Raw genomic sequence first — 25,929 nt, forward strand, 5'->3', positions numbered from 1 at the left:
GGCCTTGCAGAGTGTAAACAACAACAACCCAGCTTTGTTGTGTATGTAACCATAGGGATTTGTGATGTCACCTAGAACCTTCACAGCAGCGACAGCTTTATGAGGAGCATCAGCACTGCTCTGCCTGAGCAGAACCATCACCGCCATAGGTTGTCAAATAACCCGGGTTTAACCCACACAGGTAAGTCCAATGGGGTGCAGGCATGTCCTCTATGCTTACAGCTTCCCGTGGGTGTTGGTTTGATACCGTTTGGGGACAGCCAAGGAGGCATCTGCAGGCAACAAAGGTAGGTGTGTGCTTGTGTGTGTGTTTCCTATGCAGATCCTAAGCCCAGTGTCACATGCAAGTAGGAGGAGTAAGAAGGGTTCCTGGCAAATCCGGGTTATGGATTGCATTTAAAAAGGCCCCGTGGGAGTGCAATGGGCCCCTGTCTTGCTGCTTAGCAATAATGGTATGGGTTTAGGTTCTGCTGTGTGTACTGGTGGTTGACTGCCCCCCAGCCCAGAGTGTGCATGGAAAATTGTCTGGCAGCCTCCCTGACAGCAAGCAGTGATAGTGCCCATGAAGGGCACCTTGTTGGGCCCGCCCCTTTCACGGTTATCGCTTCTCGGCCTTTTGGCTAAGATCAAGTGTAGTATCTGTTCTTATCAGTTTAATATCTGATACGTCCCCTATCTGGGGACCATATATTAAATGGATTTTTGAGAACGGGGGCCAATTTCGAAGCTTGCTTCCGTCGCCCTATGCATTGACCCGATATGGCAGTATCTTCGGGTACAGTGCACCACCCCCTTACAGGGTTAAAAAGAAAGATTCCTACTTTCATTGCTACCTGCTTGCTGGCTAGCCAGCTAGCCAGCCCTGTGGGCCTTGCTGCTGCTGCAGCCAAAAAACAAAAGGTGGTGCTGCTGCTGCTTCTGCTTCTGCTTGTGTCTGGCCGCTGTTGGAGCGTCCAGGCACAGGACTTCTGCTGCTGCTGACTAAATGGCCTCCTTAATTGGATCATTTGAGTAGCCAGCACACCTGTGCAGGTAGGGCATGACATGATAGGCAGCTGCCTTGATAGCGGGTGGGTGCTGAATGTTCCTAATTGACAAAATAAGATTAATGCTTATGAAGAAATATAAAATCTCATCCCTTCCCCAATATCGCGCCACACCCCTACCCCTTAATTCCCTGGTTGAACTTGATGGACATATGTCTTTTTTCGACCGTACTAACTATGTAACTATGTAACATAACATGGGGGGGGGGGGGGGTCTCCTGGCTGTTCACACAGGTGTGTCATTGCTGTACATTGACCATGCATTGCTTCTGTGGTATTGCAAAGGCAAAGACAAATGCTTCCAGCCATCCATTGCACTAATGGATTGGTCATCAGCTGGCTGTCTATGTCCCGCATCAATATAGACCAAAGTACAGAGGGTTAGGCTATGCTATTGTGCACCTACCTGATGCATCAGAAGGTGCGAGGCCCTTGCTAAATTCTGTGCACAGACTTTGAGATCTATACTTTAGACTGTATCTAAACCTGCTCCAACATGGACTGACATTCTGGCCTACTTTCAGCCGATGCGACTTGTCTGTCGCTGAACAGTCGCTTTTTATGTATTCAGCACCTATGTATAATGTTGTAAAAATGCTCTAGAAGCTAAAGTCGCAGAAATGTCACACATATTTGGCCTGCAACTTTCTGTGCGACAAATTCAGACAGGAAAAATCAGTATAAATCCTTAGAAAATTATCCCCCAGTGTCTCCATCTGCTGGCGGTATTGAATAAGCATTGCTGCACTGATGGGGTATGCATTAGACGAAAAAAAAGAAGAAAAAGAAGAATAATACGCCCAGAAAAGAGGCGAAAAGGAGAAAAACGTAAAAAAAACGTGAAAAAAAAGGAAGAGGAAGAGAAGGGAAAAAAAGGTGGAAATGGGTTTAAAAGTGATTTCGGCGGAGAAATATATATATATATATATATATATATATATATATATATATATACGCGCACACACACACATATATATAAACGTATTCTCCGTTGAGATATTGCAGCCGCTGCTGTGTCCAGGCCCAGGAGCCTTAGCACTGTGCTGTGATGTCACTCAATACCACTGACATCACTAGGTGTAAACAACATCTCTCCTTTGCTGTGTATGTGACTATGGAGCTGTTTGGTGATGTCGTCTATTATGGCCTTCATAGAAGCAACAGGAGATTGTTGCATCCATCTAGAACCCTCAGAACTACAGTGCTATGATGTCACTCACTTCCACAGGCCTTGCAGAGTGTAAACAACAACAACCCAGCTTTGTTGTGTATGTAACCATAGGGATTTGTGATGTCACCTAGAACCTTCACAGCAGCGACAGCTTTATGAGGAGCATCAGCACTGCTCTGCCTGAGCAGAACCATCACCGCCATAGGTTGTCAAATAACCCGGGTTTAACCCACACAGGTAAGTCCAATGGGGTGCAGGCATGTCCTCTATGCTTACAGCTTCCCGTGGGTGTTGGTTTGATACCGTTTGGGGACAGCCAAGGAGGCATCTGCAGGCAACAAAGGTAGGTGTGTGCTTGTGTGTGTGTTTCCTATGCAGATCCTAAGCCCAGTGTCACATGCAAGTAGGAGGAGTAAGAAGGGTTCCTGGCAAATCCGGGTTATGGATTGCATTTAAAAAGGCCCCGTGGGAGTGCAATGGGCCCCTGTCTTGCTGCTTAGCAATAATGGTATGGGTTTAGGTTCTGCTGTGTGTACTGGTGGTTGACTGCCCCCCAGCCCAGAGTGTGCATGGAAAATTGTCTGGCAGCCTCCCTGACAGCAAGCAGTGATAGTGCCCATGAAGGGCACCTTGTTGGGCCCGCCCCTTTCACGGTTATCGCTTCTCGGCCTTTTGGCTAAGATCAAGTGTAGTATCTGTTCTTATCAGTTTAATATCTGATACGTCCCCTATCTGGGGACCATATATTAAATGGATTTTTGAGAACGGGGGCCGATTTCGAAGCTTGCTTCCGTCGCCCTATGCATTGACCCGATATGGCAGTATCTTCGGGTACAGTGCACCACCCCCTTACAGGGTTAAAAAGAAAGATTCCTACTTTCATTGCTACCTGCTTGCTGGCTAGCCAGCTAGCCAGCCCTGTGGGCCTTGCTGCTGCTGCAGCCAAAAAACAAAAGGTGGTGCTGCTGCTGCTTCTGCTTCTGCTTGTGTCTGGCCGCTGTTGGAGCGTCCAGGCACAGGACTTCTGCTGCTGCTGACTAAATGGCCTCCTTAATTGGATCATTTGAGTAGCCAGCACACCTGTGCAGGTAGGGCATGACATGATAGGCAGCTGCCTTGATAGCGGGTGGGTGCTGAATGTTCCTAATTGACAAAATAAGATTAATGCTTATGAAGAAATATAAAATCTCATCCCTTCCCCAATATCGCGCCACACCCCTACCCCTTAATTCCCTGGTTGAACTTGATGGACATATGTCTTTTTTCGACCGTACTAACTATGTAACTATGTAACATAACATGGGGGGGGGGGGGGGTCTCCTGGCTGTTCACACAGGTGTGTCATTGCTGTACATTGACCATGCATTGCTTCTGTGGTATTGCAAAGGCAAAGACAAATGCTTCCAGCCATCCATTGCACTAATGGATTGGTCATCAGCTGGCTGTCTATGTCCCGCATCAATATAGACCAAAGTACAGAGGGTTAGGCTATGCTATTGTGCACCTACCTGATGCATCAGAAGGTGCGAGGCCCTTGCTAAATTCTGTGCACAGACTTTGAGATCTATACTTTAGACTGTATCTAAACCTGCTCCAACATGGACTGACATTCTGGCCTACTTTCAGCCGATGCGACTTGTCTGTCGCTGAACAGTCGCTTTTTATGTATTCAGCACCTATGTATAATGTTGTAAAAATGCTCTAGAAGCTAAAGTCGCAGAAATGTCACACATATTTGGCCTGCAACTTTCTGTGCGACAAATTCAGACAGGAAAAATCAGTATAAATCCTTAGAAAATTATCCCCCAGTGTCTCCATCTGCTGGCGGTATTGAATAAGCATTGCTGCACTGATGGGGTATGCATTAGACGAAAAAAAAGAAGAAAAAGAAGAATAATACGCCCAGAAAAGAGGCGAAAAGGAGAAAAACGTAAAAAAAACGTGAAAAAAAAGGAAGAGGAAGAGAAGGGAAAAAAAGGTGGAAATGGGTTTAAAAGTGATTTCGGCGGAGAAATATATATATATATATATATATATATATATATATATATATATATATGCGCACACACACACATATATATAAACGTATTCTCCGTTGAGATATTGCAGCCGCTGCTGTGTCCAGGCCCAGGAGCCTTAGCACTGTGCTGTGATGTCACTCAATACCACTGACATCACTAGGTGTAAACAACATCTCTCCTTTGCTGTGTATGTGACTATGGAGCTGTTTGGTGATGTCGTCTATTATGGCCTTCATAGAAGCAACAGGAGATTGTTGCATCCATCTAGAACCCTCAGAACTACAGTGCTATGATGTCACTCACTTCCACAGGCCTTGCAGAGTGTAAACAACAACAACCCAGCTTTGTTGTGTATGTAACCATAGGGATTTGTGATGTCACCTAGAACCTTCACAGCAGCGACAGCTTTATGAGGAGCATCAGCACTGCTCTGCCTGAGCAGAACCATCACCGCCATAGGTTGTCAAATAACCCGGGTTTAACCCACACAGGTAAGTCCAATGGGGTGCAGGCATGTCCTCTATGCTTACAGCTTCCCGTGGGTGTTGGTTTGATACCGTTTGGGGACAGCCAAGGAGGCATCTGCAGGCAACAAAGGTAGGTGTGTGCTTGTGTGTGTGTTTCCTATGCAGATCCTAAGCCCAGTGTCACATGCAAGTAGGAGGAGTAAGAAGGGTTCCTGGCAAATCCGGGTTATGGATTGCATTTAAAAAGGCCCCGTGGGAGTGCAATGGGCCCCTGTCTTGCTGCTTAGCAATAATGGTATGGGTTTAGGTTCTGCTGTGTGTACTGGTGGTTGACTGCCCCCCAGCCCAGAGTGTGCATGGAAAATTGTCTGGCAGCCTCCCTGACAGCAAGCAGTGATAGTGCCCATGAAGGGCACCTTGTTGGGCCCGCCCCTTTCACGGTTATCGCTTCTCGGCCTTTTGGCTAAGATCAAGTGTAGTATCTGTTCTTATCAGTTTAATATCTGATACGTATACGTCCCCTATCTGGGGACCATATATTAAATGGATTTTTGAGAACGGGGGCCGATTTCGAAGCTTGCTTCCGTCGCCCTATGCATTGACCCGATATGGCAGTATCTTCGGGTACAGTGCACCACCCCCTTACAGGGTTAAAAAGAAAGATTCCTACTTTCATTGCTACCTGCTTGCTGGCTAGCCAGCTAGCCAGCCCTGTGGGCCTTGCTGCTGCTGCAGCCAAAAAACAAAAGGTGGTGCTGCTGCTGCTTCTGCTGCTTCTGCTTCTGCTTGTGTCTGGCCGCTGTTGGAGCGTCCAGGCACAGGACTTCTGCTGCTGCTGACTAAATGGCCTCCTTAATTGGATCATTTGAGTAGCCAGCACACCTGTGCAGGTAGGGCATGACATGATAGGCAGCTGCCTTGATAGCGGGTGGGTGCTGAATGTTCCTAATTGACAAAATAAGATTAATGCTTATGAAGAAATATAAAATCTCATCCCTTCCCCAATATCGCGCCACACCCCTACCCCTTAATTCCCTGGTTGAACTTGATGGACATATGTCTTTTTTCGACCGTACTAACTATGTAACTATGTAACATAACATGGGGGGGGGGGGGGGGGGTCTCCTGGCTGTTCACACAGGTGTGTCATTGCTGTACATTGACCATGCATTGCTTCTGTGGTATTGCAAAGGCAAAGACAAATGCTTCCAGCCATCCATTGCACTAATGGATTGGTCATCAGCTGGCTGTCTATGTCCCGCATCAATATAGACCAAAGTACAGAGGGTTAGGCTATGCTATTGTGCACCTACCTGATGCATCAGAAGGTGCGAGGCCCTTGCTAAATTCTGTGCACAGACTTTGAGATCTATACTTTAGACTGTATCTAAACCTGCTCCAACATGGACTGACATTCTGGCCTACTTTCAGCCGATGCGACTTGTCTGTCGCTGAACAGTCGCTTTTTATGTATTCAGCACCTATGTATAATGTTGTAAAAATGCTCTAGAAGCTAAAGTCGCAGAAATGTCACACATATTTGGCCTGCAACTTTCTGTGCGACAAATTCAGACAGGAAAAATCAGTATAAATCCTTAGAAAATTATCCCCCAGTGTCTCCATCTGCTGGCGGTATTGAATAAGCATTGCTGCACTGATGGGGTATGCATTAGACGAAAAAAAAGAAGAAAAAGAAGAATAATACGCCCAGAAAAGAGGCGAAAAGGAGAAAAACGTAAAAAAACGTGAAAAAAAAGTAAGAGGAAGAGAAGGGAAAAAAAGGTGGAAATGGGTTTAAAAGTGATTTCGGCGGAGAAATATATATATATATATATATATATATATATATATATACGCGCACACACACACATATATATAAACGTATTCTCCGTTGAGATATTGCAGCCGCTGCTGTGTCCAGGCCCAGGAGCCTTAGCACTGTGCTGTGATGTCACTCAATACCACTGACATCACTAGGTGTAAACAACATCTCTCCTTTGCTGTGTATGTGACTATGGAGCTGTTTGGTGATGTCGTCTATTATGGCCTTCATAGAAGCAACAGGAGATTGTTGCATCCATCTAGAACCCTCAGAACTACAGTGCTATGATGTCACTCACTTCCACAGGCCTTGCAGAGTGTAAACAACAACAACCCAGCTTTGTTGTGTATGTAACCATAGGGATTTGTGATGTCACCTAGAACCTTCACAGCAGCGACAGCTTTATGAGGAGCATCAGCACTGCTCTGCCTGAGCAGAACCATCACCGCCATAGGTTGTCAAATAACCCGGGTTTAACCCACACAGGTAAGTCCAATGGGGTGCAGGCATGTCCTCTATGCTTACAGCTTCCCGTGGGTGTTGGTTTGATACCGTTTGGGGACAGCCAAGGAGGCATCTGCAGGCAACAAAGGTAGGTGTGTGCTTGTGTGTGTGTTTCCTATGCAGATCCTAAGCCCAGTGTCACATGCAAGTAGGAGGAGTAAGAAGGGTTCCTGGCAAATCCGGGTTATGGATTGCATTTAAAAAGGCCCCGTGGGAGTGCAATGGGCCCCTGTCTTGCTGCTTAGCAATAATGGTATGGGTTTAGGTTCTGCTGTGTGTACTGGTGGTTGACTGCCCCCCAGCCCAGAGTGTGCATGGAAAATTGTCTGGCAGCCTCCCTGACAGCAAGCAGTGATAGTGCCCATGAAGGGCACCTTGTTGGGCCCGCCCCTTTCACGGTTATCGCTTCTCGGCCTTTTGGCTAAGATCAAGTGTAGTATCTGTTCTTATCAGTTTAATATCTGATACGTCCCCTATCTGGGGACCATATATTAAATGGATTTTTGAGAACGGGGGCCGATTTCGAAGCTTGCTTCCGTCGCCCTATGCATTGATCCGATATGGCAGTATCTTCGGGTACAGTGCACCACCCCCTTACAGGGTTAAAAAGAAAGATTCCTACTTTCATTGCTACCTGCTTGCTGGCTAGCCAGCTAGCCAGCCCTGTGGGCCTTGCTGCTGCTGCAGCCAAAAAACAAAAGGTGGTGCTGCTGCTGCTTCTGCTGCTTCTGCTTCTGCTTGTGTCTGGCCGCTGTTGGAGCGTCCAGGCACAGGACTTCTGCTGCTGCTGACTAAATGGCCTCCTTAATTGGATCATTTGAGTAGCCAGCACACCTGTGCAGGTAGGGCATGACATGATAGGCAGCTGCCTTGATAGCGGGTGGGTGCTGAATGTTCCTAATTGACAAAATAAGATTAATGCTTATGAAGAAATATAAAATCTCATCCCTTCCCCAATATCGCGCCACACCCCTACCCCTTAATTCCCTGGTTGAACTTGATGGACATATGTCTTTTTTCGACCGTACTAACTATGTAACTATGTAACATAACATGGGGGGGGGGGTCTCCTGGCTGTTCACACAGGTGTGTCATTGCTGTACATTGACCATGCATTGCTTCTGTGGTATTGCAAAGGCAAAGACAAATGCTTCCAGCCATCCATTGCACTAATGGATTGGTCATCAGCTGGCTGTCTATGTCCCGCATCAATATAGACCAAAGTACAGAGGGTTAGGCTATGCTATTGTGCACCTACCTGATGCATCAGAAGGTGCGAGGCCCTTGCTAAATTCTGTGCACAGACTTTGAGATCTATACTTTAGACTGTATCTAAACCTGCTCCAACATGGACTGACATTCTGGCCTACTTTCAGCCGATGCGACTTGTCTGTCGCTGAACAGTCGCTTTTTATGTGTTCAGCACCTATGTATAATGTTGTAAAAATGCTCTAGAAGCTAAAGTCGCAGAAATGTCACACATATTTGGCCTGCAACTTTCTGTGCGACAAATTCAGACAGGAAAAATCAGTATAAATCCTTAGAAAATTATCCCCCAGTGTCTCCATCTGCTGGCGGTATTGAATAAGCATTGCTGCACTGATGGGGTATGCATTAGACGAAAAAAAAGAAGAAAAAGAAGAATAATACGCCCAGAAAAGAGGCGAAAAGGAGAAAAACGTAAAAAAACGTGAAAAAAAAGTAAGAGGAAGAGAAGGGAAAAAAAGGTGGAAATGGGTTTAAAAGTGATTTCGGCGGAGAAATATATATATATATATATATATATATATATATATATATATATATACGCGCACACACACACATATATATAAACGTATTCTCCGTTGAGATATTGCAGCCGCTGCTGTGTCCAGGCCCAGGAGCCTTAGCACTGTGCTGTGATGTCACTCAATACCACTGACATCACTAGGTGTAAACAACATCTCTCCTTTGCTGTGTATGTGACTATGGAGCTGTTTGGTGATGTCGTCTATTATGGCCTTCATAGAAGCAACAGGAGATTGTTGCATCCATCTAGAACCCTCAGAACTACAGTGCTATGATGTCACTCACTTCCACAGGCCTTGCAGAGTGTAAACAACAACAACCCAGCTTTGTTGTGTATGTAACCATAGGGATTTGTGATGTCACCTAGAACCTTCACAGCAGCGACAGCTTTATGAGGAGCATCAGCACTGCTCTGCCTGAGCAGAACCATCACCGCCATAGGTTGTCAAATAACCCGGGATTAACCCACACAGGTAAGTCCAATGGGGTGCAGGCATGTCCTCTATGCTTACAGCTTCCCGTGGGTGTTGGTTTGATACCGTTTGGGGACAGCCAAGGAGGCATCTGCAGGCAACAAAGGTAGGTGTGTGCTTGTGTGTGTGTTTCCTATGCAGATCCTAAGCCCAGTGTCACATGCAAGTAGGAGGAGTAAGAAGGGTTCCTGGCAAATCCGGGTTATGGATTGCATTTAAAAAGGCCCCGTGGGAGTGCAATGGGCCCCTGTCTTGCTGCTTAGCAATAATGGTATGGGTTTAGGTTCTGCTGTGTGTACTGGTGGTTGACTGCCCCCCAGCCCAGAGTGTGCATGGAAAATTGTCTGGCAGCCTCCCTGACAGCAAGCAGTGATAGTGCCCATGAAGGGCACCTTGTTGGGCCCGCCCCTTTCACGGTTATCGCTTCTCGGCCTTTTGGCTAAGATCAAGTGTAGTATCTGTTCTTATCAGTTTAATATCTGATACGTCCCCTATCTGGGGACCATATATTAAATGGATTTTTGAGAACGGGGGCCAATTTCGAAGCTTGCTTCCGTCGCCCTATGCATTGACCCGATATGGCAGTATCTTTGGGTACAGTGCACCACCCCCTTACAGGGTTAAAAAGAAAGATTCCTACTTTCATTGCTACCTGCTTGCTGGCTAGCCAGCTAGCCAGCCCTGTGGGCCTTGCTGCTGCTGCAGCCAAAAAACAAAAGGTGGTGCTGCTGCTGCTTCTGCTTCTGCTTGTGTCTGGCCGCTGTTGGAGCGTCCAGGCACAGGACTTCTGCTGCTGCTGACTAAATGGCCTCCTTAATTGGATCATTTGAGTAGCCAGCACACCTGTGCAGGTAGGGCATGACATGATAGGCAGCTGCCTTGATAGCGGGTGGGTGCTGAATGTTCCTAATTGACAAAATAAGATTAATGCTTATGAAGAAATATAAAATCTCATCCCTTCCCCAATATCGCGCCACACCCCTACCCCTTAATTCCCTGGTTGAACTTGATGGACATATGTCTTTTTTCGACCGTACTAACTATGTAACTATGTAACATAACATGGGGGGGTGGGGGGGTCTCCTGGCTGTTCACACAGGTGTGTCATTGCTGTACATTGACCATGCATTGCTTCTGTGGTATTGCAAAGGCAAAGACAAATGCTTCCAGCCATCCATTGCACTAATGGATTGGTCATCAGCTGGCTGTCTATGTCCCGCATCAATATAGACCAAAGTACAGAGGGTTAGGCTATGCTATTGTGCACCTACCTGATGCATCAGAAGGTGCGAGGCCCTTGCTAAATTCTGTGCACAGACTTTGAGATCTATACTTTAGACTGTATCTAAACCTGCTCCAACATGGACTGACATTCTGGCCTACTTTCAGCCGATGCGACTTGTCTGTCGCTGAACAGTCGCTTTTTATGTATTCAGCACCTATGTATAATGTTGTAAAAATGCTCTAGAAGCTAAAGTCGCAGAAATGTCACACATATTTGGCCTGCAACTTTCTGTGCGACAAATTCAGACAGGAAAAATCAGTATAAATCCTTAGAAAATTATCCCCCAGTGTCTCCATCTGCTGGCGGTATTGAATAAGCATTGCTGCACTGATGGGGTATGCATTAGACGAAAAAAAAGAAGAAAAAGAAGAATAATACGCCCAGAAAAGAGGCGAAAAGGAGAAAAACGTAAAAAAAACGTGAAAAAAAGGAAGAGGAAGAGAAGGGAAAAAAAGGTGGAAATGGGTTTAAAAGTGATTTCGGCGGAGAAATATATATATATATATATATATATATATATATATATATATATATATATACGCGCACACACACACATATATATAAACGTATTCTCCGTTGAGATATTGCAGCCGCTGCTGTGTCCAGGCCCAGGAGCCTTAGCACTGTGCTGTGATGTCACTCAATACCACTGACATCACTAGGTGTAAACAACATCTCTCCTTTGCTGTGTATGTGACTATGGAGCTGTTTGGTGATGTCGTCTATTATGGCCTTCATAGAAGCAACAGGAGATTGTTGCATCCATCTAGAACCCTCAGAACTACAGTGCTATGATGTCACTCACTTCCACAGGCCTTGCAGAGTGTAAACAACAACAACCCAGCTTTGTTGTGTATGTAACCATAGGGATTTGTGATGTCACCTAGAACCTTCACAGCAGCGACAGCTTTATGAGGAGCATCAGCACTGCTCTGCCTGAGCAGAACCATCACCGCCATAGGTTGTCAAATAACCCGGGTTTAACCCACACAGGTAAGTCCAATGGGGTGCAGGCATGTCCTCTATGCTTACAGCTTCCCGTGGGTGTTGGTTTGATACCGTTTGGGGACAGCCAAGGAGGCATCTGCAGGCAACAAAGGTAGGTGTGTGCTTGTGTGTGTGTTTCCTATGCAGATCCTAAGCCCAGTGTCACATGCAAGTAGGAGGAGTAAGAAGGGTTCCTGGCAAATCCGGGTTATGGATTGCATTTAAAAAGGCCCCGTGGGAGTGCAATGGGCCCCTGTCTTGCTGCTTAGCAATAATGGTATGGGTTTAGGTTCTGCTGTGTGTACTGGTGGTTGACTGCCCCCCAGCCCAGAGTGTGCATGGAAAATTGTCTGGCAGCTTCCCTGACAGCAAGCAGTGATAGTGCCCATGAAGGGCACCTTGTTGGGCCCGCCCCTTTCACGGTTATCGCTTCTCGGCCTTTTGGCTAAGATCAAGTGTAGTATCTGTTCTTATCAGTTTAATATCTGATACGTCCCCTATCTGGGGACCATATATTAAATGGATTTTTGAGAACGGGGGCCGATTTCGAAGCTTGCTTCCGTCGCCCTATGCATTGACCCGATATGGCAGTATCTTCGGGTACAGTGCACCACCCCCTTACAGGGTTAAAAAGAAAGATTCCTACTTTCATTGCTACCTGCTTGCTGGCTAGCCAGCTAGCCAGCCCTGTGGGCCTTGCTGCTGCTGCAGCCAAAAAACAAAAGGTGGTGCTGCTGCTGCTTCTGCTGCTTCTGCTTCTGCTTGTGTCTGGCCGCTGTTGGAGCGTCCAGGCACAGGACTTCTGCTGCTGCTGACTAAATGGCCTCCTTAATTGGATCATTTGAGTAGCCAGCACACCTGTGCAGGTAGGGCATGACATGATAGGCAGCTGCCTTGATAGCGGGTGGGTGCTGAATGTTCCTAATTGACAAAATAAGATTAATGCTTATGAAGAAATATAAAATCTCATCCCTTCCCCAATATCGCGCCACACCCCTACCCCTTAATTCCCTGGTTGAACTTGATGGACATATGTCTTTTTTCGACCGTACTAACTATGTAACTATGTAACATAACATGGGGGGGGGGGGTCTCCTGGCTGTTCACACAGGTGTGTCATTGCTGTACATTGACCATGCATTGCTTCTGTGGTATTGCAAAGGCAAAGACAAATGCTTCCAGCCATCCATTGCACTAATGGATTGGTCATCAGCTGGCTGTCTATGTCCCGCATCAATATAGACCAAAGTACAGAGGGTTAGGCTATGCTATTGTGCACCTACCTGATGCATCAGAAGGTGCGAGGCCCTTGCTAAATTCTGTGCACAGACTTTGAGATCTATACTTTAGACTGTATCTAAACCTGCTCCAACATGGACTGACATTCTGGCCTACTTTCAGCCGATGCGACTTGTCTGTCGCTGAACAGTCGCTTTTTATGTATTCAGCACCTATGTATAATGTTGTAAAAATGCTCTAGAAGCTAAAGTCGCAGAAATGTCACACATATTTGGCCTGCAACTTTCTGTGCGACAAATTCAGACAGGAAAAATCAGTATAAATCCTTAGAAAATTATCCCCCAGTGTCTCCATCTGCTGGCGGTATTGAATAAGCATTGCTGCACTGATGGGGTATGCATTAGACGAAAAAAAAGAAGAAAAAGAAGAATAATACGCCCAGAAAAGAGGCGAAAAGGAGAAAAACGTAAAAAAACGTGAAAAAAAAGTAAGAGGAAGAGAAGGGAAAAAAAGGTGGAAATGGGTTTAAAAGTGATTTCGGCGGAGAAATATATATATATATATATATATATATATATATATATATATACGCGCACACACACACATATATATAAACGTATTCTCCGTTGAGATATTGCAGCCGCTGCTGTGTCCAGGCCCAGGAGCCTTAGCACTGTGCTGTGATGTCACTCAATACCACTGACATCACTAGGTGTAAACAACATCTCTCCTTTGCTGTGTATGTGACTATGGAGCTGTTTGGTGATGTCGTCTATTGTGGCCTTCATAGAAGCAACAGGAGATTGTTGCATCCATCTAGAACCCTCAGAACTACAGTGCTATGATGTCACTCACTTCCACAGGCCTTGCAGAGTGTAAACAACAACAACCCAGCTTTGTTGTGTATGTAACCATAGGGATTTGTGATGTCACCTAGAACCTTCACAGCAGCGACAGCTTTATGAGGAGCATCAGCACTGCTCTGCCTGAGCAGAACCATCACCGCCATAGGTTGTCAAATAACCCGGGTTTAACCCACACAGGTAAGTCCAATGGGGTGCAGGCATGTCCTCTATGCTTACAGCTTCCCGTGGGTGTTGGTTTGATACCGTTTGGGGACAGCCAAGGAGGCATCTGCAGGCAACAAAGGTAGGTGTGTGCTTGTGTGTGTGTTTCCTATGCAGATCCTAAGCCCAGTGTCACATGCAAGTAGGAGGAGTAAGAAGGGTTCCTGGCAAATCCGGGTTATGGATTGCATTTAAAAAGGCCCCGTGGGAGTGCAATGGGCCCCTGTCTTGCTGCTTAGCAATAATGGTATGGGTTTAGGTTCTGCTGTGTGTACTGGTGGTTGACTGCCCCCCAGCCCAGAGTGTGCATGGAAAATTGTCTGGCAGCCTCCCTGACAGCAAGCAGTGATAGTGCCCATGAAGGGCACCTTGTTGGGCCCGCCCCTTTCACGGTTATCGCTTCTCGGCCTTTTGGCTAAGATCAAGTGTAGTATCTGTTCTTATCAGTTTAATATCTGATACGTCCCCTATCTGGGGACCATATATTAAATGGATTTTTGAGAACGGGGGCCGATTTCGAAGCTTGCTTCCGTTGCCCTATGCATTGACCCGATATGGCAGTATCTTCGGGTACAGTGCACCACCCCCTTACAGGGTTAAAAAGAAAGATTCCTACTTTCATTGCTACCTGCTTGCTGGCTAGCCAGCTAGCCAGCCCTGTGGGCCTTGCTGCTGCTGCAGCCAAAAAACAAAAGGTGGTGCTGCTGCTGCTTCTGCTGCTTCTGCTTCTGCTTGTGTCTGGCCGCTGTTGGAGCGTCCAGGCACAGGACTTCTGCTGCTGCTGACTAAATGGCCTCCTTAATTGGATCATTTGAGTAGCCAGCACACCTGTGCAGGTAGGGCATGACATGATAGGCAGCTGCCTTGATAGCGGGTGGGTGCTGAATGTTCCTAATTGACAAAATAAGATTAATGCTTATGAAGAAATATAAAATCTCATCCCTTCCCCAATATCGCGCCACACCCCTACCCCTTAATTCCCTGGTTGAACTTGATGGACATATGTCTTTTTTCGACCGTACTAACTATGTAACTATGTAACATAACATGGGGGGGGGGGGGGTCTCCTGGCTGTTCACACAGGTGTGTCATTGCTGTACATTGACCATGCATTGCTTCTGTGGTATTGCAAAGGCAAAGACAAATGCTTCCAGCCATCCATTGCACTAATGGATTGGTCATCAGCTGGCTGTCTATGTCCCGCATCAATATAGACCAAAGTACAGAGGGTTAGGCTATGCTATTGTGCACCTACCTGATGCATCAGAAGGTGCGAGGCCCTTGCTAAATTCTGTGCACAGACTTTGAGATCTATACTTTAGACTGTATCTAAACCTGCTCCAACATGGACTGACATTCTGGCCTACTTTCAGCCGATGCGACTTGTCTGTCGCTGAACAGTCGCTTTTTATGTATTCAGCACCTATGTATAATGTTGTAAAAATGCTCTAGAAGCTAAAGTCGCAGAAATGTCACACATATTTGGCCTGCAACTTTCTGTGCGACAAATTCAGACAGGAAAAATCAGTATAAATCCTTAGAAAATTATCCCCCAGTGTCTCCATCTGCTGGCGGTATTGAATAAGCATTGCTGCACTGATGGGGTATGCATTAGACGAAAAAAAAGAAGAAAAAGAAGAATAATACGCCCAGAAAAGAGGCGAAAAGGAGAAAAACGTAAAAAAAACGTGAAAAAAAAGGAAGAGGAAGAGAAGGGAAAAAAAGGTGGAAATGGGTTTAAAAGTGATTTCGGCGGAGAAATATATATATATATATATATATATATATATATATATATATACGCGCACACACACACATATATATAAACGTATTCTCCGTTGAGATATTGCAGCCGCTGCTGTGTCCAGGCCCAGGAGCCTTAGCACTGTGCTGTGATGTCACTCAATACCACTGACATCACTAGGTGTAAACAACATCTCTCCTTTGCTGTGTATGTGACTATGGAGCTGTTTGGTGATGTCGTCTATTATGGCCTTCATAGAAGCAACAGGAGATTGTTGCATCCATCTAGAACCCTCAGAACTACAGTGCTATGATGTCACTCACTTCCACAGGCCTTGCAGAGTGTAAACAACAACAACCCAGCTTTGTTGTGTATGTAACCATAGGGATTTGTGATGTCACCTAGAACCTTCACAGCAGCGACAGCTTTATGAGGAGCATCAGCACTGCTCTGCCTGAGCAGAACCATCACCGCCATAGGTTGTCAAATAACCCGGGTTTAACCCACACAGGTAAGTCCAATGGGGTGCAGGCATGTCCTCTATGCTTACAGCTTCCCGTGGGTGTTGGTTTGATACCGTTTGGGGACAGCCAAGGAGGCATCTGCAGGCAACAAAGGTAGGTGTGTGCTTGTGTGTGTGTTTCCTATGCAGATCCTAAGCCCAGTGTCACATGCAAGTAGGAGGAGTAAGAAGGGTTCCTGGCAAATCCGGGTTATGGATTGCATTTAAAAAGGCCCCGTGGGAGTGCAATGGGCCCCTGTCTTGCTGCTTAGCAATAATGGTATGGGTTTAGGTTCTGCTGTGTGTACTGGTGGTTGACTGCCCCCCAGCCCAGAGTGTGCATGGAAAATTGTCTGGCAGCCTCCCTGACAGCAAGCAGTGATAGTGCCCATGAAGGGCACCTTGTTGGGCCCGCCCCTTTCACGGTTATCGCTTCTCGGCCTTTTGGCTAAGATCAAGTGTAGTATCTGTTCTTATCAGTTTAATATCTGATACGTCCCCTATCTGGGGACCATATATTAAATGGATTTTTGAGAACGGGGGCCGATTTCGAAGCTTGCTTCCGTCGCCCTATGCATTGACCCGATATGGCAGTATCTTCGGGTACAGTGCACCACCCCCTTACAGGGTTAAAAAGAAAGATTCCTACTTTCATTGCTACCTGCTTGCTGGCTAGCCAGCTAGCCAGCCCTGTGGGCCTTGCTGCTGCTGCAGCCAAAAAACAAAAGGTGGTGCTGCTGCTGCTTCTGCTGCTTCTGCTTCTGCTTGTGTCTGGCCGCTGTTGGAGCGTCCAGGCACAGGACTTCTGCTGCTGCTGACTAAATGGCCTCCTTAATTGGATCATTTGAGTAGCCAGCACACCTGTGCAGGTAGGGCATGACATGATAGGCAGCTGCCTTGATAGCGGGTGGGTGCTGAATGTTCCTAATTGACAAAATAAGATTAATGCTTATGAAGAAATATAAAATCTCATCCCTTCCCCAATATCGCGCCACACCCCTACCCCTTAATTCCCTGGTTGAACTTGATGGACATATGTCTTTTTTCGACCGTACTAACTATGTAACTATGTAACATAACATGGGGGGGGGGGGGTCTCCTGGCTGTTCACACAGGTGTGTCATTGCTGTACATTGACCATGCATTGCTTCTGTGGTATTGCAAAGGCAAAGACAAATGCTTCCAGCCATCCATTGCACTAATGGATTGGTCATCAGCTGGCTGTCTATGTCCCGCATCAATATAGACCAAAGTACAGAGGGTTAGGCTATGCTATTGTGCACCTACCTGATGCATCAGAAGGTGCGAGGCCCTTGCTAAATTCTGTGCACAGACTTTGAGATCTATACTTTAGACTGTATCTAAACCTGCTCCAACATGGACTGACATTCTGGCCTACTTTCAGCCGATGCGACTTGTCTGTCGCTGAACAGTCGCTTTTTATGTATTCAGCACCTATGTATAATGTTGTAAAAATGCTCTAGAAGCTAAAGTCGCAGAAATGTCACACATATTTGGCCTGCAACTTTCTGTGCGACAAATTCAGACAGGAAAAATCAGTATAAATCCTTAGAAAATTATCCCCCAGTGTCTCCATCTGCTGGCGGTATTGAATAAGCATTGCTGCACTGATGGGGTATGCATTAGACGAAAAAAAAGAAGAAAAAGAAGAATAATACGCCCAGAAAAGAGGCGAAAAGGAGAAAAACGTAAAAAAACGTGAAAAAAAAGTAAGAGGAAGAGAAGGGAAAAAAAGGTGGAAATGGGTTTAAAAGTGATTTCGGCGGAGAAATATATATATATATATATATATATATATATATATATATATATATATACGCGCACACACACACATATATATAAACGTATTCTCCGTTGAGATATTGCAGCCGCTGCTGTGTCCAGGCCCAGGAGCTTTAGCACTGTGCTGTGATGTCACTCAATACCACTGACATCACTAGGTGTAAACAACATCTCTCCTTTGCTGTGTATGTGACTATGGAGCTGTTTGGTGATGTCGTCTATTATGGCCTTCATAGAAGCAACAGGAGATTGTTGCATCCATCTAGAACCCTCAGAACTACAGTGCTATGATGTCACTCACTTCCACAGGCCTTGCAGAGTGTAAACAACAACAACCCAGCTTTGTTGTGTATGTAACCATAGGGATTTGTGATGTCACCTAGAACCTTCACAGCAGCGACAGCTTTATGAGGAGCATCAGCACTGCTCTGCCTGAGCAGAACCATCACCGCCATAGGTTGTCAAATAACCCGGGTTTAACCCACACAGGTAAGTCCAATGGGGTGCAGGCATGTCCTCTATGCTTACAGCTTCCCGTGGGTGTTGGTTTGATACCGTTTGGGGACAGCCAAGGAGGCATCTGCAGGCAACAAAGGTAGGTGTGTGCTTGTGTGTGTGTTTCCTATGCAGATCCTAAGCCCAGTGTCACATGCAAGTAGGAGGAGTAAGAAGGGTTCCTGGCAAATCCGGGTTATGGATTGCATTTAAAAAGGCCCCGTGGGAGTGCAATGGGCCCCTGTCTTGCTGCTTAGCAATAATGGTATGGGTTTAGGTTCTGCTGTGTGTACTGGTGGTTGACTGCCCCCCAGCCCAGAGTGTGCATGGAAAATTGTCTGGCAGCCTCCCTGACAGCAAGCAGTGATAGTGCCCATGAAGGGCACCTTGTTGGGCCCGCCCCTTTCACGGTTATCGCTTCTCGGCCTTTTGGCTAAGATCAAGTGTAGTATCTGTTCTTATCAGTTTAATATCTGATACGTCCCCTATCTGGGGACCATATATTAAATGGATTTTTGAGAACGGGGGCCGATTTCGAAGCTTGCTTCCGTCGCCCTATGCATTGACCCGATATGGCAGTATCTTCGGGTACAGTGCACCACCCCCTTACAGGGTTAAAAAGAAAGATTCCTACTTTCATTGCTACCTGCTTGCTGGCTAGCCAGCTAGCCAGCCCTGTGGGCCTTGCTGCTGCTGCAGCCAAAAAACAAAAGGTGGTGCTGCTGCTGCTTCTGCTGCTTCTGCTTCTGCTTGTGTCTGGCCGCTGTTGGAGCGTCCAGGCACAGGACTTCTGCTGCTGCTGACTAAATGGCCTCCTTAATTGGATCATTTGAGTAGCCAGCACACCTGTGCAGGTAGGGCATGACATGATAGGCAGCTGCCTTGATAGCGGGTGGGTGCTGAATGTTCCTAATTGACAAAATAAGATTAATGCTTATGAAGAAATATAAAATCTCATCCCTTCCCCAATATCGCGCCACACCCCTACCCCTTAATTCCCTGGTTGAACTTGATGGACATATGTCTTTTTTCGACCGTACTAACTATGTAACTATGTAACATAACATGGGGGGGGGGGGGGGGTCTCCTGGCTGTTCACACAGGTGTGTCATTGCTGTACATTGACCATGCATTGCTTCTGTGGTATTGCAAAGGCAAAGACAAATGCTTCCAGCCATCCATTGCACTAATGGATTGGTCATCAGCTGGCTGTCTATGTCCCGCATCAATATAGACCAAAGTACAGAGGGTTAGGCTATGCTATTGTGCACCTACCTGATGCATCAGAAGGTGCGAGGCCCTTGCTAAATTCTGTGCACAGACTTTGAGATCTATACTTTAGACTGTATCTAAACCTGCTCCAACATGGACTGACATTCTGGCCTACTTTCAGCCGATGCGACTTGTCTGTCACTGAACAGTCGCTTTTTATGTATTCAGCACCTATGTATAATGTTGTAAAAATGCTCTAGAAGCTAAAGTCGCAGAAATGTCACACATATTTGGCCTGCAACTTTCTGTGCGACAAATTCAGACAGGAAAAATCAGTATAAATCCTTAGAAAATTATCCCCCAGTGTCTCCATCTGCTGGCGGTATTGAATAAGCATTGCTGCACTGATGGGGTATGCATTAGACGAAAAAAAAGAAGAAAAAGAAGAATAATACGCCCAGAAAAGAGGCGAAAAGGAGAAAAACGTAAAAAAACGTGAAAAAAAAGTAAGAGGAAGAGAAGGGAAAAAAAGGTGGAAATGGGTTTAAAAGTGATTTCGGCGGAGAAATATATATATATATATATATATATATATATATATATATATATATATGCGCACACACACACATATATATAAACGTATTCTCCGTTGAGATATTGCAGCCGCTGCTGTGTCCAGGCCCAGGAGCCTTAGCACTGTGCTGTGATGTCACTCAATACCACTGACATCACTAGGTGTAAACAACATCTCTCCTTTGCTGTGTATGTGACTATGGAGCTGTTTGGTGATGTCGTCTATTATGGCCTTCATAGAAGCAACAGGAGATTGTTGCATCCATCTAGAACCCTCAGAACTACAGTGCTATGATGTCACTCACTTCCACAGGCCTTGCAGAGTGTAAACAACAACAACCCAGCTTTGTTGTGTATGTAACCATAGGGATTTGTGATGTCACCTAGAACCTTCACAGCAGCGACAGCTTTATGAGGAGCATCAGCACTGCTCTGCCTGAGCAGAACCATCACCGCCATAGGTTGTCAAATAACCCGGGTTTAACCCACACAGGTAAGTCCAATGGGGTGCAGGCATGTCCTCTATGCTTACAGCTTCCCGTGGGTGTTGGTTTGATACCGTTTGGGGACAGCCAAGGAGGCATCTGCAGGCAACAAAGGTAGGTGTGTGCTTGTGTGTGTGTTTCCTATGCAGATCCTAAGCCCAGTGTCACATGCAAGTAGGAGGAGTAAGAAGGGTTCCTGGCAAATCCGGGTTATGGATTGCATTTAAAAAGGCCCCGTGGGAGTGCAATGGGCCCCTGTCTTGCTGCTTAGCAATAATGGTATGGGTTTAGGTTCTGCTGTGTGTACTGGTGGTTGACTGCCCCCCAGCCCAGAGTGTGCATGGAAAATTGTCTGGCAGCCTCCCTGACAGCAAGCAGTGATAGTGCCCATGAAGGGCACCTTGTTGGGCCCGCCCCTTTCACGGTTATCGCTTCTCGGCCTTTTGGCTAAGATCAAGTGTAGTATCTGTTCTTATCAGTTTTCATGCTGGTGGGGATGGGTGCTGCATGGAGGATGCAGGTGTACCAGGGCTTTCCGGGGCTGGTTCTGAGGAATCAGCTCAACGGCTGCCCCGATGTGACCTGTTCCCTCCGGGTCTCGCCATGAGGCTGAGAGGGTCTAGAGCCGAGGTACTTTTGTGCCTCGGGGAGTGGTGACCCCGAGGTGCCGAAACTCACTGGGAGAATAGGCTCACTGAGTTGAAGCACGGGCACCATAATCTCTTCACCTTGTGGCACTCACCTCTTGATTCCCGGCCTTCTGGCTAGGATCAGAGAAATTTTTATAGATCCGGCCGGATGTCCGGGCAGTATATCTGCACACATTCACTTATTTATTTATTTTTTGTCTCACTGTGTCACTTTTTGCGTGTTGTGTGTTCACAGGATTTGTCAGGATGCGGTAGCCCTTCTGGGTGTCCCTCCTGGCGGTCTAGGGGAGGTGTGTGTGGCCATTAGGTTCCGCACCTCCCTGCAAACACCCCGGGTACTCCTGCTTCGCAGGGTACCTACCGTAATCGGCTCTGCGGGCAGATACCTTGGCTAACGCCAAGGGGGATGCCGGGAGCATTTGTGGTCTCCTAGTAGCTTCGGCGAAAAGGGACATCGAACCTGGAACCTCGCAGGTACCTTTTGGTCCGGAGGCGAAGGGTAAGGTTTGTTGGGGGGCCTCTCTCCTATCGGAGAAGGGCTTGCGATAGACCGCATCCTTTGTGCACGTTTTTTTAGTGTAACACGTTTGCACTTTTTCTTGCACTTTGGGTGAATCGAAAGCACGTTCCTCGGCTTTAGATAAAAAAAAAAAAAAATCTGTTCTTATCAGTTCAATATCTGATACGTCCCCTATCTGGGGACCATATATTAAATGGATTTTTGAGAACGGGGGCCGATTTCGAAGCTTGCTTCCGTCGCCCTATGCATTGACCCGATATGGCAGTATCTTCGGGTACAGTGCACCACCACCTTACAGGGTTAAAAAGAAAGATTCCTACTTTCATTGCTACCTGCTTGCTGGCTAGCCAGCTAGCCAGCCCTGTGGGCCTTGCTGCTGCAGCAGCCAAAAAACAAAAGGTGGTGCTGCTGCTGCTTCTGCTGCTTCTGCTTCTGCTTGTGTCTGGCCGCTGTTGGAGCGTCCAGGCACAGGACTTCTGCTGCTGCTGACTAAATGGCCTCCTTAATTGGATCATTTGAGTAGCCAGCACACCTGTGCAGGTAGGGCATGACATGATAGGCAGCTGCCTTGATAGCGGGTGGGTGCTGAATGTTCCTAATTGACAAAATAAGATTAATGCTTATGAAGAAATATAAAATCTCATCCCTTCCCCAATATCGCGCCACACCCCTACCCCTTAATTCCCTGGTTGAACTTGATGGACATATGTCTTTTTTCGACCGTACTAACTATGTAACTATGTAACATAACATGGGGGGGGGGGGGGGGTCTCCTGGCTGTTCACACAGGTGTGTCATTGCTGTACATTGACCATGCATTGCTTCTGTGGTATTGCAAAGGCAAAGACAAATGCTTCCAGCCATCCATTGCACTAATGGATTGGTCATCAGCTGGCTGTCTATGTCCCGCATCAATATAGACCAAAGTACAGAGGGTTAGGCTATGCTATTGTGCACCTACCTGATGCATCAGAAGGTGCGAGGCCCTTGCTAAATTCTGTGCACAGACTTTGAGATCTATACTTTAGACTGTATCTAAACCTGCTCCAACATGGACTGACATTCTGGCCTACTTTCAGCCGATGCGACTTGTCTGTCGCTGAACAGTCGCTTTTTATGTATTCAGCACCTATGTATAATGTTGTAAAAATGCTCTAGAAGCTAAAGTCGCAGAAATGTCACACATATTTGGCCTGCAACTTTCTGTGCGACAAATTCAGACAGGAAAAATCAGTATAAATCCTTAGAAAATTATCCCCCAGTGTCTCCATCTGCTGGCGGTATTGAATAAGCATTGCTGCACTGATGGGGTATGCATTAGACGGAAAAAAGAAGAAAAAGAAGAATAATACGCCCAGAAAAGAGGCGAAAAGGAGAAAAACGTAAAAAAACGTGAAAAAAAAGTAAGAGGAAGAGAAGGGAAAAAAAGGTGGAAATGGGTTTAAAAGTGATTTCGGCGGAGAAATATATATATATATATATATATATATATATATATATATATATATACGCGCACACACACACATATATATAAACGTATTCTCCGTTGAGATATTGCAGCCGCTGCTGTGTCCAGGCCCAGGAGCTTTAGCACTGTGCTGTGATGTCACTCAATACCACTGACATCACTAGGTGTAAACAACATCTCTCCTTTGCTGTGTATGTGACTATGGAGCTGTTTGGTGATGTCGTCTATTATGGCCTTCATAGAAGCAACAGGAGATTGTTGCATCCATCTAGAACCCTCAGAACTACAGTGCTATGATGTCACTCACTTCCACAGGCCTTGCAGAGTGTAAACAACAACAACCCAGCTTTGTTGTGTATGTAACCATAGCGATTTGTGATGTCACCTAGAACCTTCACAGCAGCGACAGCTTTATGAGGAGCATCAGCACTGCTCTGCCTGAGCAGAACCATCACCGCCATAGGTTGTCAAATAACCCGGGTTTAACCCACACAGGTAAGTCCAATGGGGTGCAGGCATGTCCTCTATGCTTACAGCTTCCCGTGGGTGTTGGTTTGATACCGTTTGGGGACAGCCAAGGAGGCATCTGCAGGCAACAAAGGTAGGTGTGTGCTTGTGTGTGTGTTTCCTATGCAGATCCTAAGCCCAGTGTCACATGCAAGTAGGAGGAGTAAGAAGGGTTCCTGGCAAATCCGGGTTATGGATTGCATTTAAAAAGGCCCCGTGGGAGTGCAATGGGCCCCTGTCTTGCTGCTTAGCAATAATGGTATGGGTTTAGGTTCTGCTGTGTGTACTGGTGGTTGACTGCCCCCCAGCCCAGAGTGTGCATGGAAAATTGTCTGGCAGCCTCCCTGACAGCAAGCAGTGATAGTGCCCATGAAGGGCACCTTGTTGGGCCCGCCCCTTTCACGGTTATCGCTTCTCGGCCTTTTGGCTAAGATCAAGTGTAGTATCTGTTCTTATCAGTTTAATATCTGATACATCCCCTATCTGGGGACCATATATTAAATGGATTTTTGAGAACGGGGGCCGATTTCGAAGCTTGCTTCCGTCGCCCTATGCATTGACCCGATATGGCAGTATCTTCGGGTACAGTGCACCACCCCCTTACAGGGTTAAAAAGAAAGATTCCTACTTTCATTGCTACCTGCTTGCTGGCTAGCCAGCTAGCCAGCCCTGTGGGCCTTGCTGCTGCTGCAGCCAAAAAACAAAAGGTGGTGCTGCTGCTGCTTCTGCTGCTTCTGCTTCTGCTTGTGTCTGGCCGCTGTTGGAGCGTCCAGGCACAGGACTTCTGCTGCTGCTGACTAAATGGCCTCCTTAATTGGATCATTTGAGTAGCCAGCACACCTGTGCAGGTAGGGCATGACATGATAGGCAGCTGCCTTGATAGCGGGTGGGTGCTGAATGTTCCTAATTGACAAAATAAGATTAATGCTTAAGAAGAAATATAAAATCTCATCCCTTCCCCAATATCGCGCCACACCCCTACCCCTTAATTCCCTGGTTGAACTTGATGGACATATGTCTTTTTTCGACCGTACTAACTATGTAACTATGTAACATAACATGGGGGGGGGGGGGGGTCTCCTGGCTGTTCACACAGGTGTGTCATTGCTGTACATTGACCATGCATTGCTTCTGTGGTATTGCAAAGGCAAAGACAAATGCTTCCAGCCATCCATTGCACTAATGGATTGGTCATCAGCTGGCTGTCTATGTCCCGCATCAATATAGACCAAAGTACAGAGGGTTAGGCTATGCTATTGTGCACCTACCTGATGCATCAGAAGGTGCGAGGCCCTTGCTAAATTCTGTGCACAGACTTTGAGATCTATACTTTAGACTGTATCTAAACCTGCTCCAACATGGACTGACATTCTGGCCTACTTTCAGCCGATGCGACTTGTCTGTCGCTGAACAGTCGCTTTTTATGTATTCAGCACCTATGTATAATGTTGTAAAAATGCTCTAGAAGCTAAAGTCGCAGAAATGTCACACATATTTGGCCTGCAACTTTCTGTGCGACAAATTCAGACAGGAAAAATCAGTATAAATCCTTAGAAAATTATCCCCCAGTGTCTCCATCTGCTGGCGGTATTGAATAAGCATTGCTGCACTGATGGGGTATGCATTAGACGAAAAAAAAGAAGAAAAAGAAGAATAATACGCCCAGAAAAGAGGCGAAAAGGAGAAAAACGTAAAAAAACGTGAAAAAAAAGTAAGAGGAAGAGAAGGGAAAAAAAGGTGGAAATGGGTTTAAAAGTGATTTCGGCGGAGAAATATATATATATATATATATATATATATATATATATATATATATACGCGCACACACACACATATATATAAACGTATTCTCCGTTGAGATATTGCAGCCGCTGCTGTGTCCAGGCCCAGGAGCCTTAGCACTGTGCTGTGATGTCACTCAATACCACTGACATCACTAGGTGTAAACAACATCTCTCCTTTGCTGTGTATGTGACTATGGAGCTGTTTGGTGATGTCGTCTATTATGGCCTTCATAGAAGCAACAGGAGATTGTTGCATCCATCTAGAACCCTCAGAACTACAGTGCTATGATGTCACTCACTTCCACAGGCCTTGCAG

General features: G+C 46.3%; 10 non-coding genes and 2 pseudogenes across 10 annotated transcripts; all 12 read left to right on the forward strand.

Annotated features, from left to right (window-relative positions):
- Window positions 1-600: 600 nt before the first annotated feature.
- Window positions 601-791, forward strand: LOC130345209 (U2 spliceosomal RNA). The gene has a single exon (XR_008883952.1). It is a non-coding gene; the product is annotated as a U2 spliceosomal RNA (small nuclear RNA).
- Window positions 792-2,873: 2,082 nt separating this feature from the next.
- On the forward strand, window positions 2,874-3,064 carry LOC130345194 (U2 spliceosomal RNA). Its single transcript, XR_008883936.1, has one exon. It is a non-coding gene; the product is annotated as a U2 spliceosomal RNA (small nuclear RNA).
- Window positions 3,065-5,148: 2,084 nt separating this feature from the next.
- On the forward strand, window positions 5,149-5,345 carry LOC130345164 (U2 spliceosomal RNA). The gene has a single exon (XR_008883921.1). It is a non-coding gene; the product is annotated as a U2 spliceosomal RNA (small nuclear RNA).
- Window positions 5,346-7,432: 2,087 nt separating this feature from the next.
- Window positions 7,433-7,623, forward strand: LOC130345238 (U2 spliceosomal RNA). The gene has a single exon (XR_008883978.1). It is a non-coding gene; the product is annotated as a U2 spliceosomal RNA (small nuclear RNA).
- A 2,088-nt stretch (window positions 7,624-9,711) lies between these two features.
- On the forward strand, window positions 9,712-9,902 carry LOC130345236 (U2 spliceosomal RNA). The gene has a single exon (XR_008883976.1). It is a non-coding gene; the product is annotated as a U2 spliceosomal RNA (small nuclear RNA).
- A 2,087-nt stretch (window positions 9,903-11,989) lies between these two features.
- On the forward strand, window positions 11,990-12,180 carry LOC130345195 (U2 spliceosomal RNA). Its single transcript, XR_008883937.1, has one exon. It is a non-coding gene; the product is annotated as a U2 spliceosomal RNA (small nuclear RNA).
- A 2,085-nt stretch (window positions 12,181-14,265) lies between these two features.
- Window positions 14,266-14,456, forward strand: LOC130345232 (U2 spliceosomal RNA). Its single transcript, XR_008883973.1, has one exon. It is a non-coding gene; the product is annotated as a U2 spliceosomal RNA (small nuclear RNA).
- Window positions 14,457-16,544: 2,088 nt separating this feature from the next.
- LOC130345196 (U2 spliceosomal RNA) lies at window positions 16,545-16,735 on the forward strand. Its single transcript, XR_008883938.1, has one exon. It is a non-coding gene; the product is annotated as a U2 spliceosomal RNA (small nuclear RNA).
- Window positions 16,736-18,827: 2,092 nt separating this feature from the next.
- LOC130345198 (U2 spliceosomal RNA) lies at window positions 18,828-19,018 on the forward strand. Its single transcript, XR_008883940.1, has one exon. It is a non-coding gene; the product is annotated as a U2 spliceosomal RNA (small nuclear RNA).
- Window positions 19,019-21,111: 2,093 nt separating this feature from the next.
- On the forward strand, window positions 21,112-21,271 carry LOC130345181 (U2 spliceosomal RNA; annotated as a pseudogene).
- A 692-nt stretch (window positions 21,272-21,963) lies between these two features.
- LOC130345177 (U2 spliceosomal RNA) lies at window positions 21,964-22,144 on the forward strand (annotated as a pseudogene).
- Window positions 22,145-24,236: 2,092 nt separating this feature from the next.
- Window positions 24,237-24,427, forward strand: LOC130345161 (U2 spliceosomal RNA). Its single transcript, XR_008883918.1, has one exon. It is a non-coding gene; the product is annotated as a U2 spliceosomal RNA (small nuclear RNA).
- Window positions 24,428-25,929: the final 1,502 nt, after the last annotated feature.

Source organism: Hyla sarda, unplaced genomic scaffold (assembly GCF_029499605.1).
Source record: "Hyla sarda isolate aHylSar1 unplaced genomic scaffold, aHylSar1.hap1 scaffold_747, whole genome shotgun sequence".
Taxonomy (NCBI): domain Eukaryota; kingdom Metazoa; phylum Chordata; class Amphibia; order Anura; family Hylidae; genus Hyla; species Hyla sarda.